This window comes from Amblyomma maculatum, chromosome 11, assembly GCF_055883805.1.
Source record: "Amblyomma maculatum isolate TAMU_Amacu chromosome 11, ASM5588380v1, whole genome shotgun sequence".
Classification (NCBI taxonomy): domain Eukaryota; kingdom Metazoa; phylum Arthropoda; class Arachnida; order Ixodida; family Ixodidae; genus Amblyomma; species Amblyomma maculatum.
Window position 1 is genome coordinate 12,180,130 of NC_139354.1, and position 15,588 is coordinate 12,195,717.

Here is a 15,588-nt window from a genome sequence, read left to right on the forward strand (position 1 = left end):
TACAGAATGACTCGAGAACCATAAGTCGAAAAGCAGACTTCTGAAAAATAGACATATATATATATATATATATATATATATATATATATATATATATATATATATATATATATATATATATATATATATATATATATATATATATATATATATATATTCTATTCATTTGCTCGCATCTTGAAAACTGTCTCTTTAAGCATTGGCGTGACACTATTTTGTGCAACAGGCATTCAGTGCGCCACACAGGCTACTTTGTGGAGGAGATACATTTTCACAGCCTACCCTAATAGCTGCCAATTCAGCAGGAAATTTTTTGGCTGCTTTAAGTATTCCTGTTACGAGAGAAAATACTTTTGTGCATTTAACTTGTGGTCATATTGAAAAATAAAATAATTGTTTTAACAAGTGCTTTAGATTGGAATTGAACTAGCCGTAACTTGTATTTCGGCTAGTTCGCAGGAAGACTGGTAACTGGCTAAAACTAAGTGGCTCTTTATTTATTGGGCTGCACCTTGTGTTACAGTTAAGTATCATGTTTTGTAGGGAGGGACACACGTAACGAAACCGTGGCAGTTTAGATAAAATGAGAGGTCATAATACCCTGCACTGACACAGAAAGAGGTTCTGAGATTGCTATATTCTCAATACTGCAGCTGATAGTGTTTCATTTAGTTTTCCTTGATTCGTCATTTTGTTTGGAAGCAAAATAGGCTTACATTATCTTTAGCATATTTTTTGTATGTTATTGGAGTCTCTCTGCACCTCCATGAGTTGCTTTTTGAGCTCATGGCTGTCAGAGGCTGCCTCAGCCGCACGCTCTTCTGCTTGCTGGTGCAGCATCAGCAGACTGTTTAGCACTGAAGTAGCTGATATTTTTCTTCTCAAAAGACATTCGCAGCACGAAAAGAAAACGAGAACACGAAGAAACACGCACCACAGGACAAATGCTTTACACGTTTTACAAGATGGACCAATACCAATGGGCCCAAACATCGGTGTTGTTTCATAGTTTTTCTTGCTCTGGTGATGCTGCTGCTGCTGGCTGCATGAGATGGGCCAACCACTGCTGCAGGTGCTTTACTCATAGCAGTTCCTTGGATTTGAAGTCCGGGCCACTGCTCGCAGCCATCTGGTCCACCTCAGTTCCGTAGCCGGCAATCACTTAACCATCTTCAGGTGCAAATTCAATTACTGGAACCTCTGTGTGATAAGAAAAGAAAGCTTGTATAGTAGTAAAGCAAGCTGCACTTTTATGCCACATGTGACACCAACCTTTGCTACTATATATGTTAAACAAAAACACTTGACATCAAAGTTCAGCGAAATTGGACACACTATAGCAGGCATGCATATTCTCTCATTTTATTTCGTTCATTTGTAATGTCAGCCCTGAGCATCGGCCGTTGGATTCAATAACATTTAAACATGGAACAAAAGACAATAACGAAAGAAAATAAGCTGAAAACAACACTCAGTTCTATGCACCGCTTACAAAAAATACAATGCTGCCGTATAAATAAAACAGATAAAACAAATGTGCTGAGTGATTGTGACTTTACAGCGGAGTTTGGTAGCAGGTTCCATTCATTATTGGTTCTCTGTAGAAAAAAAAAAAGACGTTTCAAAGATACGATCAGAGCTTTTGGATCATACCAGTTAGGAAACTCCGCTTCAAAAAGTGACCAGATTTAGTGCGCATGTTCCAGGTGTCTATGAATTGTTGCACTATCTAAAAGCGGTCAAAATAAGCCTTCTTTTATTTGCCGTGATTGTTTTCTCAAAGTTATTTTTTTTTTCTCTTATTTTTACTTTAATTATCTGTAGAACTGTTATTTCCAAGACGTTTTGCTAGAGCAGTTCTTGAACATATTTTATTTTCCTGGTGATGGTGCATTTATCAACAATCTGAAAGTTCGCAATTTAGACAGTTTCCTTTAACGGCCGCGGGGGCTGCCACTATTCGTAAACGCGCGAATTTCGGCCAATTAAAAGAGCTGTTTTTTAATACATAAGCCCTGTGGGAAGTTACGAAACTGGTAGTATGAAAGAGCTCTGAATACGATGTCATGCGCACCGTTTACTAATATCAAAGCCATAGGAGCGAAGAACTGGCAGCGAGGAGAGCCCTGTTTGTGAAATCCCATGCGCACATGCATCTCGTAAGAGCGCGGATTCATTTCTAGTCTGCGTCGACAGCGGTGGGTCGCCAAGCACATTTTTTTCAGGAGTGCACAAACAGTAAAGAAAAGATCCTACAATAAGGCCAAATGAGCTACGACGCCTTTAGTAACGTTGTTTGCACTAAATCTTGCCTAAGTGGTGTTGCTACGATTGCGTTGTAGAACTCCCCGCTTCATCGGCATCCACATTTGTTTAAGTACGAATCATGCAGGGACAAAGATCTGAAATAAGTGTTTTGACATATTCGCCAGAACTCGATTATCATATTCAAGATGGGAAAATTTGAAAGCGTAGCTGCAGACTGTCATATTTTCTGCGCTCGAGCTGAAAAGTCACGATAGATGTCTACGGCTACCGAATGTGATTGCGCGAGTTCATCACAAATGTAGGGTGCCCGCATATTCGAAAAAGTTCAAATAGTGAACCATATATTCTTTTTTTCCGTTATTTCAAAGAATGAAACAACTCATATTGAAAACCATTCGAAAGGAATAAAATATGTTTAAAACTTTTAGCAACAGCATGAAGTCAAATACGTTAGCAACTTTTAGTTACAGCGTGTCGCAGCGTGTCGTAGCGTGTCACCTGTGTCACGGAAAAGCCAATGTCTGCGTTGTTGTACTCCGTTGTTGTAACGCGCAAATCGACGCTAACGTTCGGCGGCCACAGGAAAGCCTGCGATCGGGCCACGCTTCCACATGCAGATGGCGCGCGAGAAGTGAAAACTGCGCCTATAGTGTATGCCTTGCCGAAAAACTGTATGCTAATGAACAGCTGTGTCATTAGAAATAAAATTTTCGAAATGAACAAGCGGTATTATAAGCTGTTCTTAGGGCGAAGCTTCAGCACCCCCTTTATAGAAATGTTTTCGAAGAATTGTCACTTCGCACAAGTTTACAGTCTGGATTATCGTATATTTCGCCGACAACGATTACAAAGCATTGGCCTTCACCGATGCCTCGTAACATAATTTAGGCTGCGGTACGTATGCAGAGAATAAAATGTTTAGTGTCTCGACGCGTTCTATATAATGACAGCTTTTGTAACGCTCGCACACGTGGCAGGGAAGCCTGGATGACGCAGCTACAGTAGAGGTGACTGTAGTGTTTTTTCAATAGCTGTACCTACTACGCTGTATGTTATAGCACATAACTGCAGTGCCGCCTCTGACACTTCAATGTTTCACATTACTGGTCGGTTTGAACGTTCCTAACCGCCCCGAGTATTGGCACAAATACTCGATTCGTATTCAATTTATATTTGAAATTCTATTTGGAGAAAATATTATTGCCACACCCCTTGCAAAATGCCAATATAGAGGCGAACTGCCGCCAAGAGACGAAGGGCCCGAGTCCGATGGAAAGAGAACCGCGCGTACGGAGACATTGATTTTAAAGAGGCGTACACGCTTCACGAGTGCAATCACGCGCTCAAAAATGCAACCGCAGGACTCGCATTTGGTCGTGTGGTCAAAAGGGTGAGGCCACTTGAGATGTCTCAGATGCTTTCGCGGCTGAGCCATTGCTGAAAGACTAGTTTGCATAACCAAGAGACCTGTACCCGTGGAGAGCTGAAACAGTGGTTTTAAAGGGATGTCCTTAGGGTAGCGGGGACATCGAGCTCGCTTTGGATGGCGGTGTGGCCAGCTAATCGGTAGAATGGGATTAGTGGGTGAACGCTGTCACGCTGTAATGCGATGGTCTCGCCAGTGGAGGACTGCCACCTCGGACCACGCTATGCTGTTGCACCTGGTGATGTGGACGCGAGCGATACATAGGATGGAGAGAGAGCATAGCACCGCAACATATCGTTCTCCGAAATCTGAAGGTCAGCAGCTGTCAGCGGAGAGGATTTTACATTTTTCGCATTCGCTAGCTACAGGAAACTCCTCCTCTCTTCTCGGCCCTTCCGTCCCTATGCCGACAAGTTTAAACGTCTATATTACCACCACCACGGCGGCAATTCACCTGCCATTACCCCACCTGAGGGGTAATTAGGTGCACTTAATATGCTACTCATTAACATGCCTATTTCACTGCTTTGAAGGCATATGTATCAGGTCACAAATTAATTTAGCCCTGTTGTGAGGTGATGCACATGCTCAATATCTACATATTTTGCTCGAATACACTAATGATGTACAGGCAAACGCGCGACCATGAAGTCCCCTCGCCGCTGACATAGGATATCTGCATGCAAGTATGTCGATCGCTCTTGAAGCTGGGAACAGCCATGAAGAAATTCAGAAAACATTGACAGGCAAGTAAGCAAGACTGTTTCTGCACACCTTCCTCCGACACGTTCAAGAAGCTCGTATCAGCGGTCATGCAAGTAATTCATGTACATGAGGTAATTTGACTTAAGCTGCTATCCAAGTTAAAGTACACTGCTGCAAGCATTAGCCGTTTTTCTATTGTTATAGCTTTTAAGTTTCCTAATTGTGTAGCTTTTTTTTGTTGGCATTTACCCCATATTATCGAGGACAAATATGATTTCTAAAACGGGTCTTCAATATACCTTGAAATACTTTTGTAGGGCAAATAAATATATTTCGTGCTTATAAACGCTAATAATGGTCGATTTAAACTGACCTTTATACTCGGCGGTAGATCGTTACTTTGTTTCTAAAACGCCGTCTTCACTGTGCGTTGAATTATATTAATGCAGTCGAATCTCTTTAGTTCCTTCTACTAAAGCCACCAAAATTTCGATACCATTATAATATAAAGTGATGTATTTAGAGTGCGGCTAATAATTTCCTGTTCATTCGACCACTATTCAGTGGTACCGTTAGGCTCAATTGCCGACTACACACGTATAAATATATGCGGAGATGCTTGGAGTTCGCAGCGCGCAATGCATGCATGCGCAGCCCAGGTACTGCGATATATGATAATGTATGTGGAGCGAATGTGAAGCTTTTCATTTCCTAGGGCAAAGTACGTAAAGCGCATTAATCGCCTGTCTTCTCAAAAATAATCTCCTTCTATTAATTAGATGAACAATGCAAGAGAATAAGGCAACTGGAGTGTTGCTAATTAGATACACAAGTGAGATATTAATTAAATATATTTGGTTATGATAGCTATTATTACTTTTTTGTATTCGTGCGATCATGTTCCTAGTGCGCTCTACAATTTTTTTCCGAAATAGCACGCGAGTCACTGTTTGCTAGAAGTAGAAATGACCATCTAAATCTTCAAATATTTCAGTGGTCCTCCCTACAAGCCTGTTTCCTTGATGCTTCATTAAAGAAATCACAAAATGCTGTTTTATTTTCGTCGGTGGTAAAGACAAGCACGCTTTTGCAGTGGAAAGTGCGCAAAGCTTGTCGGTGCACGCCTTTGAAGTGAGAGTGGCAATGGCGGCTGCCGCAGTAAACGACGCATTTGTTTTCACCCACAGCGGAGTGCGCGCGCGTTGAGGCAACCTAGCTAATCACAGGTAGGCCCATAACAGCATCGCCATCATACCCGCAACAAGCGAAAAAGCTCAAGAAAAAATGCTGCACATGCATGCTCGCGTAAAATGGCGGCTGCCCAAGCACAACGCTAATATCCATGGCGAATGACATATATAGCGCTGTATGATAGAAAAACTACATGGATTTGAGAAAATGGGTGTGGCTATTCAGCCGACCTATTCCTATAATACCCGAGGCTGATAGCATCGCTGAAATGACGCATTTATGAGCACTGGAGTCATTGGTTGTCTAAAACCTCGAGGTCGGGCTCACGACAGATAAACGCCGGACGTGGGAGTCCGCATGGCGGATGTGTTTACAGTGAGGTCTATGCAGCCAAATACACAATTTCGACGTATAGGCAAGATCATCGAATGTCTCCAAAATGTTCACCGCAGAGCCACCTTGTGCGAGAAAGCACATGTCAGCCTGAGCACAAGAGTCTCTACTTTCTCATTTGACTTCCGTTAGCTCATGAATAAGTAAATGATATTTCCAACACGCATTTTAATGATTCGAAACACTTATTTCGCAAAAATGCAATTTTTGCTTTTGTTTTCGCAATATCTCCGTGGAGCACGATAGTTTTCAGGCGTTATTTAAGTTTGACGCGTTTGAATGGGAAGCATAGTTTTGCTGAGTCAGTCGCTCTAAAGACTTATTAAGAACTTTCTAAATATGCAAGTTATGCCCGTTATTGCTGTTGTGTTTTTCCTGTTTGGTTCTTCGGAAGCTCCTCCGAGGAGGTAAGCGCCTATTTCGGAATTTTGAATCATAGTCATGCATGAAAGATATGAGAGAGCAACGCCGTTTGGTTCACCCAGAGGAAGTGTTCGTTTTCGGCCAATTTTCTGTGGTTAGATTTCGCAATATATATTGCGATTAATTTCAATTTACCTCCATCTGCCATGGCTCATTTCGTGGGTGAGGACGAAGGCCGTGGTAGAGGGCACCGTGCCAGTCGTTCCAGATGCAAGCGAAGGGCGGCAATTACTGTCATGCCGGCGCCCTAAGCTCTAGTGGGCCGTTACCGACGCCAGTGAATCATAGAACATGATGACCAATTTGAAACGCAACCTGGCTGCAAGCTTTTTCAGTGGCAATGACCCCTAGGCTAAAGGAATGTGCGATAGCTGCGAGGCGAATTCGTCGAAGGTGATTCCTAGGACTTGCAAGGACTGGAAGCAACGGCCTTTGGGTAGGTATACGAAACCAATACTGCGTCCTCACCACGACCACCCCCGTACTTCGGTACCCCACAGAAACACGGTAACTACAACTGTATGCCACATTTTTCCTTTATTGCAATTTATTTTCCAAAATATACAAACTGGTTCATTTGATAAAAGTGAGCCAGTTTACAGGCAATACATCTCGTTATACAAGGTTCAAATTGACCACTTCTTCCAATGCACTGGCACCCCAGGTACACTTGACTATCGACATCAACATGAACATCAACTATCGGTCTGACAGAATCCCCAAAATACTGGACGAGTGGAAAGGCGAGACAGACACATCGTGCGCATGTTTCTATCTCGCCTTTCCATTCGTCCTGTCTGAGAGTGATGTTTCTTCATTTCGTTCAAAATGAACCAACCAGCCCGATAAAGCTCTCTTCGTGAAGATCAGCATGAACAGCCATTCGGTGTTTGCACGTCATATGCAAACCTAATGTCATTATCACATTATACGGAACGACATCGTCATTCTGTACAGATAGAGACTGAATTTTATAGGATGAGGAACGCTTTCAGACCGCAATGGTGAGAGGAAGGATTGATAAGCTCTGCTTGGTCAAGCACCTACGAAAAACGCTCTTAGCACAGAAAAAAGTATGTTTTGCAAAACAATATAATTGAGATCGAGCAGAATCGTAGGAAGAATTGCGATCATGCACAGTCTTCACTGGTTGTTACAGAAACATCTTTTCAGCTAATATTGTTACTTCGCGGTATTCGCTGGTCGTGCTGCAGAGGATGATGGAATGCGACAAACTGCCAAAAGAAGAGGACGCTGAGGGTAGTGTTGTCAGTTGCAAAACGTACAGTTGCAAAAGCGAAGGACGAGTATGATGTCAAGCATTTTGATTTCCTGCCTAAATCTGGCAACCGAACTGCTCTTTCTGGTTTTTTACGTTCGCGGAAAAAGATTCAGCAGTCACAAAATCTACATTCCCTTATTTTGACTCCCCGTGAAGCAATAGACACAATTGAAACAATTGCCAAATACTGGAGAAGCGTTTCTCGTCTACACTTCCTTCGTGCTCGATATCTGTAATGCTAATGGATCCAGTTAATTATGATCCTCAAATTTCCGTTTTTGAGCTTTCTCCTATAGTTATGAGATTACCAGCCGCTTCTCCCGGTCTTGATAACGTAACTTCAAAAATGTTAGAAATTATTTTTGACGAGTCACCTGAGGCGTTATTAGAGCTAATAAATTATCCATGAAACATGCTTGGATACACCCAGCATGGAAACTTGCCAAAATAATTCCTTTACTTAAAAACAAAGGCAGTGCCTTTTCCATAGATAATATTAGACCAATTGCATTAACATCAAACATGGTAAAATTAATTGAAAGAGTCAAACTTATACGTACTTGAATTCGCCTCCATTGCCTTTTCTGGGTGTCCAAGGTAGAAGCTTGAACCCCTGTTTGTTTTGGAATGATGAGCTCTGCGCCTTTGCTTAGGTCTGCCCAAATCAATGGTCAATGCTGTGCTTCACTTGGAAACTCGGATATCTAATCTAAACTCGCGGTTTTAGCTTCTCACTGTGCGAACATGCTTAGCGTCTTTGGAGCCTTTCCCTGAATTTTCTAACTCCATATTACTTCGACCCCATCGAGGTAGCAGAGCTACTTGATGTTTTAATGAATCCCTCGAGCCACTAGCAGTTACGTATGAAAAAATGATTGATGGCTCCATTAGGTTCCTCGACGACAGGATTATGTTCTTACCACATGAAACCTGCTGGATATGCAAGCCCAGAGGTTACAGTCTTCTTGCCATTTAGCTCCGCACATTCTAAACTAGTGGAGAGAGCTATTGTCAAGCTAAATTTTCAGAACGCTCTGGAAAAATCTTCCCCAAAAATGGTCTATAATAGCTTCAAGCAGCACGTGGATAGGATGTGGAAGGACATAGGTTGGCCAAACGGGGCGCTGTTGAAATGATAGGATGCATGAGCACAGAAAAAATTTAGAGCAGAAAAGAGACGGGAATCTTGTTGATCATTGCCAGGACTGAAAGTGTGAACCGTGTTTCCCTTTCCAAAAGACGGAAGTAACAGGCCGAAACCGAGACCAAACAGCAAGAAAAATTATTGAGGCAGTAAACATCGTATTGGTAAATAAACATGTGTATAAGCAGAACTTCTCTAATACTTCTTACGAAGAAAAGGGCTCTTATGGAAGGAAGAGGGTGACATTTTATGTCACGCGACGGATCTGGTTGCCCACTTTCTGTCACTCTCTGTATATAAAGACATCTTCCTAAATAAAACTTCAGTTGTACGTTCAGCGTAATGTGTGTTTGTCTTTCTATCTGTCCGTGTTTCTAGCGCTGTTTTAACATAACTACAAGGTGGTTGCGAAGCTGCAAGAATTACACACCGTGCACGCTAAAAGAGAATGTATCTAACAAATTCAAACCCCAATAATTCGCGGATACACCACACTGCTAATTACTGAGTTCTGTGGTCGTCGCCAGCCGAGGCCGTAGGGTAGACGCTGGTGCTGGCAGACTGTTTTTCTTATAGCGTGCGTGCACGGCACTGATACTGCTTGCCGGCAGAGTGACGTGCTTTTGTTTTAACTAGGGAGCCTGGTAACGCACCAAAGCACATATTGCCCGTTGTTTCTTCGCCTTCCTACACATGCTTTCGAAGACAGCCCAACACTGTCTAACATAGGCATGGTTAGGTCTAAAGCCAGATCTCTTCGTTGCCTCATCACTTGCTGTGAGGAAAAGCGAACCGAGATGTCCAAGCAGGAGGACCCAAAAGACGCACTCTTACGTCCATGATAACAAGCACACTTTCGGCGGACATAGCTTTCCGGCGTAATAAAACACTGAATAAGAGCGCACAGGCACGAAACGACGCGCCCCACAGCAGAAAGCTATAGTGGAAATAGGCCTCTTGATCACGACGCCGTTTCTTAGATGCTGCGCGATTGGCACGACCATAATCATTTCGTCACCAGTGTACAGACCAGGCCTTTTAATGTAAGTGTAACTGGCTTGAAAGGCGCGCAATACAGTTAACAAGTGCCCATCACGTGGTATATTCAGATTCACGGGGTTTCTTTAGGAAACAAAAAAAAACGTAATGCGAAATTTATTATGCTTAAATAATAATTAGTTTTCAGTAAAACACGCACGTGCACAATCATTATCATTCCGTCCATAGCCGTCGTCGACGCGGGCTCAGGCCGTTGCTGTGCTGGAACGTTGGAATATATTGGGGCCTTAACGGATTGCGGATCGCGATAAACTAAAACTCTCTATTAACTCTATTTCTCAAAAAGCGTGAAGTGTGCTATCTGTACAATGTATAAACAACAACTTGGGAAGGATGAGAAGGAGGGTAGAGAAGAGGACGCTGTGACAGACCAGTGCTGCGCTTCGCAGTCGTAACAGTCGTATGTACTTCTGCTTGAGTCTGCTGCATCGCTGACGTCACCACATCCTTACCAAGTTGCTGTCGCGGCTTAAACGCCGGGGGTTACCTGTCAGAAATAATCGTTTCTCTGGCAAGTCAGATAACTTGTTTATGCCTTCATTAGACTGAAATGCTTGGTTGGCTTGTACATTCTCTGCAACGGATATTCTTTGTGATAAGTAGCCGTTTCTGGATCCGGGATTTTATACATGATTTCTTAAAATTTTCGCAGGGCCCTTCATACCTACCCCAAAGATATTCAGCTCCAGATGACCAAGTGCGGTCTTGTTCGGGTAGGTCAGATTAATTTATCCTTCGTTAATGTAAGCTTAACATATAACATACATTAACAGACTAGACCACAGGTTGCACTAAAGAAAGAAACTGCAGTTTTCAAAACGACGCTGTGAATGACATAGAAAGCTTAGGGGATAGCGTTCTTTTGCTATTGACCTGAACAACTACTTTAATCGCTTTAGCGAGAAAAGTAAATACAAAGTAGAAGGAAGAACTAAAAATTGGGAAGGACACAAACTCTGCCTTTAAAGGGTCAGGGCACTGCGCTTGAACCCTCCAATTTGTGTGTGCGTGCGTGTGTGTGTGCGTGTTCGCGCTTGTGTGTGTGCGTGTGTGCGTGCGTGTGCAAAGGAAAAATTCCTGTCCCGAGTTGTCGATTCCGTAGCGGTTTCGTCAGAAGCACTGTAGAAAAAGATTACCGAGAATTTTACTATCAGTGCATGCGCTCATTTTTATCCATTCCATGCTGAAAACCATGAGTAGCGAATGACGACGACTGCGCATCGACAAAAGGGATGCACCGAAGAGTAATATACATATTTCACTCGCCAGAGAGCAATTAGACCTCTTTAAGTACAGAGTAACTTCCATATTAGTTGGTACACAAAAGGTTGCTACAGCACAGTAATGCATGCCTTATCGACGGAAGCTTTAGTTGGTCATGGTCACTGCTTCATTCAAGGAATTCAAAACACTGTGGCGTCATAAAGTGCCAAACGCTAAAAGCCCATCATAGGCAATGCAAAAGGAGGGTGGTTTTGGCTAAAGGGTGCACCGGAGAAAGTGCAAAATATAATAAATCAAAGCGAGCACTCTTCAAAGGATATAAAACACTGCAATTACGAAAAACAGTGAAATTTTCTCGAGATGTGGTCACCTGGGTTACTGAAATAATTACAGCGTTTCGTGGCAAGATGTACTTAGGTCGTTGGTATGCGATTTTCAATGCCAAATTAAAATTAAAAATCCTCATTTCTTCGCTGTTGCAGTGCTCCATCTATATTATACGAGGAAAGATCTTTTGATTTTCGCTATAATCCTATTACATATTTTGGTCTATGCTCCGTCCCTTTAAAGGAAAGGTGAAATGGTTTATAAACTGCTTAAAATTCGGTGGTTGGAAATAAGGGCTTTTGTTAATCATGTGTGTCAATTTTTTTCTGAATCCTGTCGATAAGAAAAAACCCAAAATCGCTCGTTAAAAACACGCTATGGTCACGACCCTTGTCACTGCCAGAAGAGGGGGGGGGGGGGGTGCACTGAAACTGGGGAAGAGGAGGAGGTCAGTCGAAGTGCCGGGCGGCCGGGATGGCGGCCGGACGGCCGCGCGTTTTGCTCGCTTGCTTCTCTCCATCCCATGCTTTACACGTACGGTAGCTGTCCAAGGTGTTTTACAATGTTCGAATAATCAACAACATATTAAATCGAGTGCTCAAGTCATCTGAAGCAACGCACATGCAGCAACACCGCCGGTGCCTGCCTGGCATACCGAGAATGACGTTACGATGAGCCATACCAATCACTGACAACAGCGGCGTTTTATGGGCGGTTCCGCTGGTGCTCGTTTTCTTGTAACAACTGCTGTTTGCGTTCATTTCTTTGATTTTTAAGTATGATAGTCTTGCTCAGTGGACAAAATACTATAAAATGCCAGAGGTCATTTTTTGCGAAAAATCTTTCAGCTTACCTTTAAGGATATGATGCGATATCCCCATATTCGGAGATCGTGGGTTTGGTTTCCTCCAGCGGTGCGTTGTTTTTAACGAGAGAGCGTTAAAGACCCCGTTACCTTGATTATCCTGAGTAGGCACTTTGTTGTCGGCGTTAGCATTGTGAGCTAAAAGTCGCGAGCATGGCACTGGCACGCGGTAGCTGGCAGATGACATGACCGCGCACTGACTGGACTTAGAGTTGCCTGACGTTACGCTTGGCAGGAGCTGCCGATTCGCGCCTCTGCTTCCGTATGAATGGTGATATTAGAATCAACCTGCCTGGATCCTTGCATTATCGTTACCCCTAGGCCATGCAGGCACTTTCATACGGCTTGGTTAAAGCGGCGCTAAGTATGTCGGGTGTTGGCCTATGCTATGCTATCGCGTCATACCCTTAAAGGCGGAACCTAAGTGCCTCCATATTTTTAAAGAGCGTTAGCTCTTACTATCTACATTTGCCGGGGTTTCTCGTACGTTTCTCTGTTGCTCTTAGATTCGAGGTGGCGACCAAGTCACGTGATCATCGCTACTGCATTACAAATAATTTCTTACCTACCACGTGCCCACCCATACAATTGATTCGACCACCAGGTCCACCATGTGTGACGCCATGATTCCCCACAATATCACACAGTTGCCACCCAATTAAAAGGTGTTCGAGAGAGGTGAACTTGATTACTGTACCTACTTCATTTATCTTTGCTAAAACCGCCATGTGGATCTTGAAAGATGTATTCTACTAGGTCTCACGGTGGAATTGGGACCTGTATTTGTAATGAAATAGGGAAGCTACCTTCTGAGGACCGGGCACCCCAGCGGGGAAGTAAATCAAAACATGCCGTAAGCTACGGGTGAAAGTTTTTGAGGCACTCATATGATATCAGGTCTCGATGCCATCACCGTTATCGACCTGTCAGAAGCAATAGTTGTTCAGAAGAAGCCAGATTGTTTTCTGTAAAGCTAACACCTAGATGTCAGTACAGGCCTTTTCTTGAAAACAATAGGTCGGAAAAGCAAATCATGACGTTTTTCAAAAATTGTAGAGGTTCAACAATCCTTGAAGCAAGTCAAGAACCTTTGTGCTTAACCAAAGGAATTACAGAGCTAAATTTTTGACGAACCACATAGAAAGACAAACGGGACAGCACCTGTCCCGTTCGTCTTTCTGTGCGCCTGTCCCATTCGTCTTTCTGTGTGGTTCGTCAAAAATGTAGCGCTGTAATTTCGTTGGTTCAACACAATGTCACACCAACTAGCCCAGCAAGAGATACTGTTGACCGAACGTTCTTCTAGAGTGGGGCCTTTCTTTTGTACACCTTTTGTTAAGCTCTTTGAAGATCGTGAGTGCCATTACCTTTTCCATCTGCAGAGCAATATACATCGCGTTTTGTCTCAAGAAAGGACTTGTACCAGCGGTCAGCGCCTGTCCCGTTCGTCTTTCTGTGTGGTTCATCAACAATTTAGCTCTGTAATTCCGTTGGTTAAACACAATGTCAAACCAACTAGCCCAGCAAGAGATAATGTTGACCGAACTTTCTTCTACAGTGGGCCCTTTCTTTTGTGCACCTTTTGTTAAGCCCGACCCTTTGAAGATCGTGAGTGCCATCACCTTTTCCATCTGCAGAGCAATATACATCGCGTTTGGTCTCAAGAAAGGACTTGTACAAGCGGTCAGCTCCTGTCCCGTTCGTCTTTCTGTGTGGTTCGCCAAAATTTAGCGCTGTAATTCCGTTGGTTAAACAGAATGTCACACCAACTAGCCCAGCAAGAGATACTGTTAAGTCAAGAGCCCTAGCCACTGGCCGCTGCCGCAGTCACTGCGGCCGCTTCGACCTTGGCTCCCCTCCGCTCCGTGTCGGTACATAGACCTGCCACGTCGAAACGAATCAGCTTGTGCGCCCCGCACGCGTGCAGTAGAGGGTCACGGTGGCGGATCGCGGATCACGGTAAACTAAATCTCTCTATAATGTCTTCCTCCGCGGGGTGCCTTCCTTTTTGCCAAGCTGCCTGGTGGATTCCCCCCGCACTGCGCTAGAGATCTCGGCCTCATTCCCCTTTAGGCCTCAGGTCATCCTTGTGAAGGATGATTTATGAATGAATGAATGAATGAATGAATGAATGAATGAATGAATGAATGAATGAATGAATGAATGAATGAATGAATGAATGAATGAATGAATGTCGTACTCGCCCAGGCGCCTTTTTTGATGAAATATCTACCAATCTAAAATTAAGGAGTGGCCCAAATGAAACCTCACGAAGACGATGGTGCTTCCTGCACAGAATGGGAGTGAGTTATATAGTTGGAAGTTGATGAAGACGACGATGTTACTGCACAGCGTAAGTTGTGCAGTTTCAGGCGACGCGTGATCGACTGCAGCGAAGACTTTTTTTTTGTTTGTTTGTTTGCAAGCTACATACTAATAGTCTGTCCATTAAAACGTGGTTATGGAAAACGGGCATTTCAGTGGGTATGGTGAATCGCCGCCTGTGTGATTCTTCAAAAACTATTGAGCATTCTTTCATCGCCTTTCTTATGAAGTAATCGCTTTATGGAATGAGGCCAGCCTCCGCTCGGGCGTCGGACCTAATATGCGAAACAGTTTCAAAACGTTGAGTGGGAACCGCAGCCTCTGCCATCTGATTTAGCCCCAAGTTATGTGTTCCAGCCAACAAATCTATGTACCTTGTGACGGAGGTGAGACCTCGTCGGGGAATAAGTGTGGCTATTTTTTGTTTTTTAAGTTGTTCTAGGAGCACGACGCATAAACTGTTTTTCTCTTCATTTCAGTGTGATCCGACGCTTGGAGAAAACGCTTGCCGACCTGGATGCCACTGCATCAAGCATCGCATCTACCCCGGTCCTTTCTTTTGTGCAATTCAAGGAAAACCACTGAACAAAGCTCTCTTCTTTCAATATAGCTATTTGATAATAAGCCCTGTTGGGAAATAGACATTATGATTGCCTAAATTACTCAAAACAGAATAAACAGCTAGGAAGAAACGGAAATCTGCCTGTATTTTGCTTTTGCATGCAGCATCGGTACAGCATTCAGATGCCATTTGAAGACAGGAGAGATTTCTTTAACTGACAGAAGATTTGTGACCGCTTAATTGAGAAGTACCTTGGACTTTTCGTCAACTGGCAGCGGATGAGCAGTACTAATATATCCCACCGGTCGGTTATTTGTAATCGGCGCATCGCAGTTAGTGAGGTCCACGGTTTTGCAGTGATATAAAATAATGAACATTCGCAGATATTTCCGAA

The 15,588-nt window shown here is 43.4% G+C and overlaps 2 long non-coding RNA genes across 2 annotated transcripts; one reads left to right on the forward strand and one right to left on the reverse strand.

Annotated features, from left to right (window-relative positions):
• Positions 1-945: 945 nt before the first annotated feature.
• On the reverse strand, positions 946-5,018 carry LOC146172877 (uncharacterized). Its single transcript, XR_014702389.1, has 2 exons — positions 4,773-5,018; positions 946-1,200 (listed from the first exon to the last, which is right to left on the reverse strand). It is a non-coding gene; the product is annotated as an uncharacterized LOC146172877 (long non-coding RNA).
• Positions 5,019-6,233: 1,215 nt separating this feature from the next.
• Positions 6,234-15,330, forward strand: LOC146172878 (uncharacterized). The gene is made up of 3 exons (XR_014702388.1): positions 6,234-6,390; positions 10,544-10,604; positions 15,112-15,330. It is a non-coding gene; the product is annotated as an uncharacterized LOC146172878 (long non-coding RNA).
• The last annotated feature ends 258 nt before the right edge of the window (positions 15,331-15,588 follow it).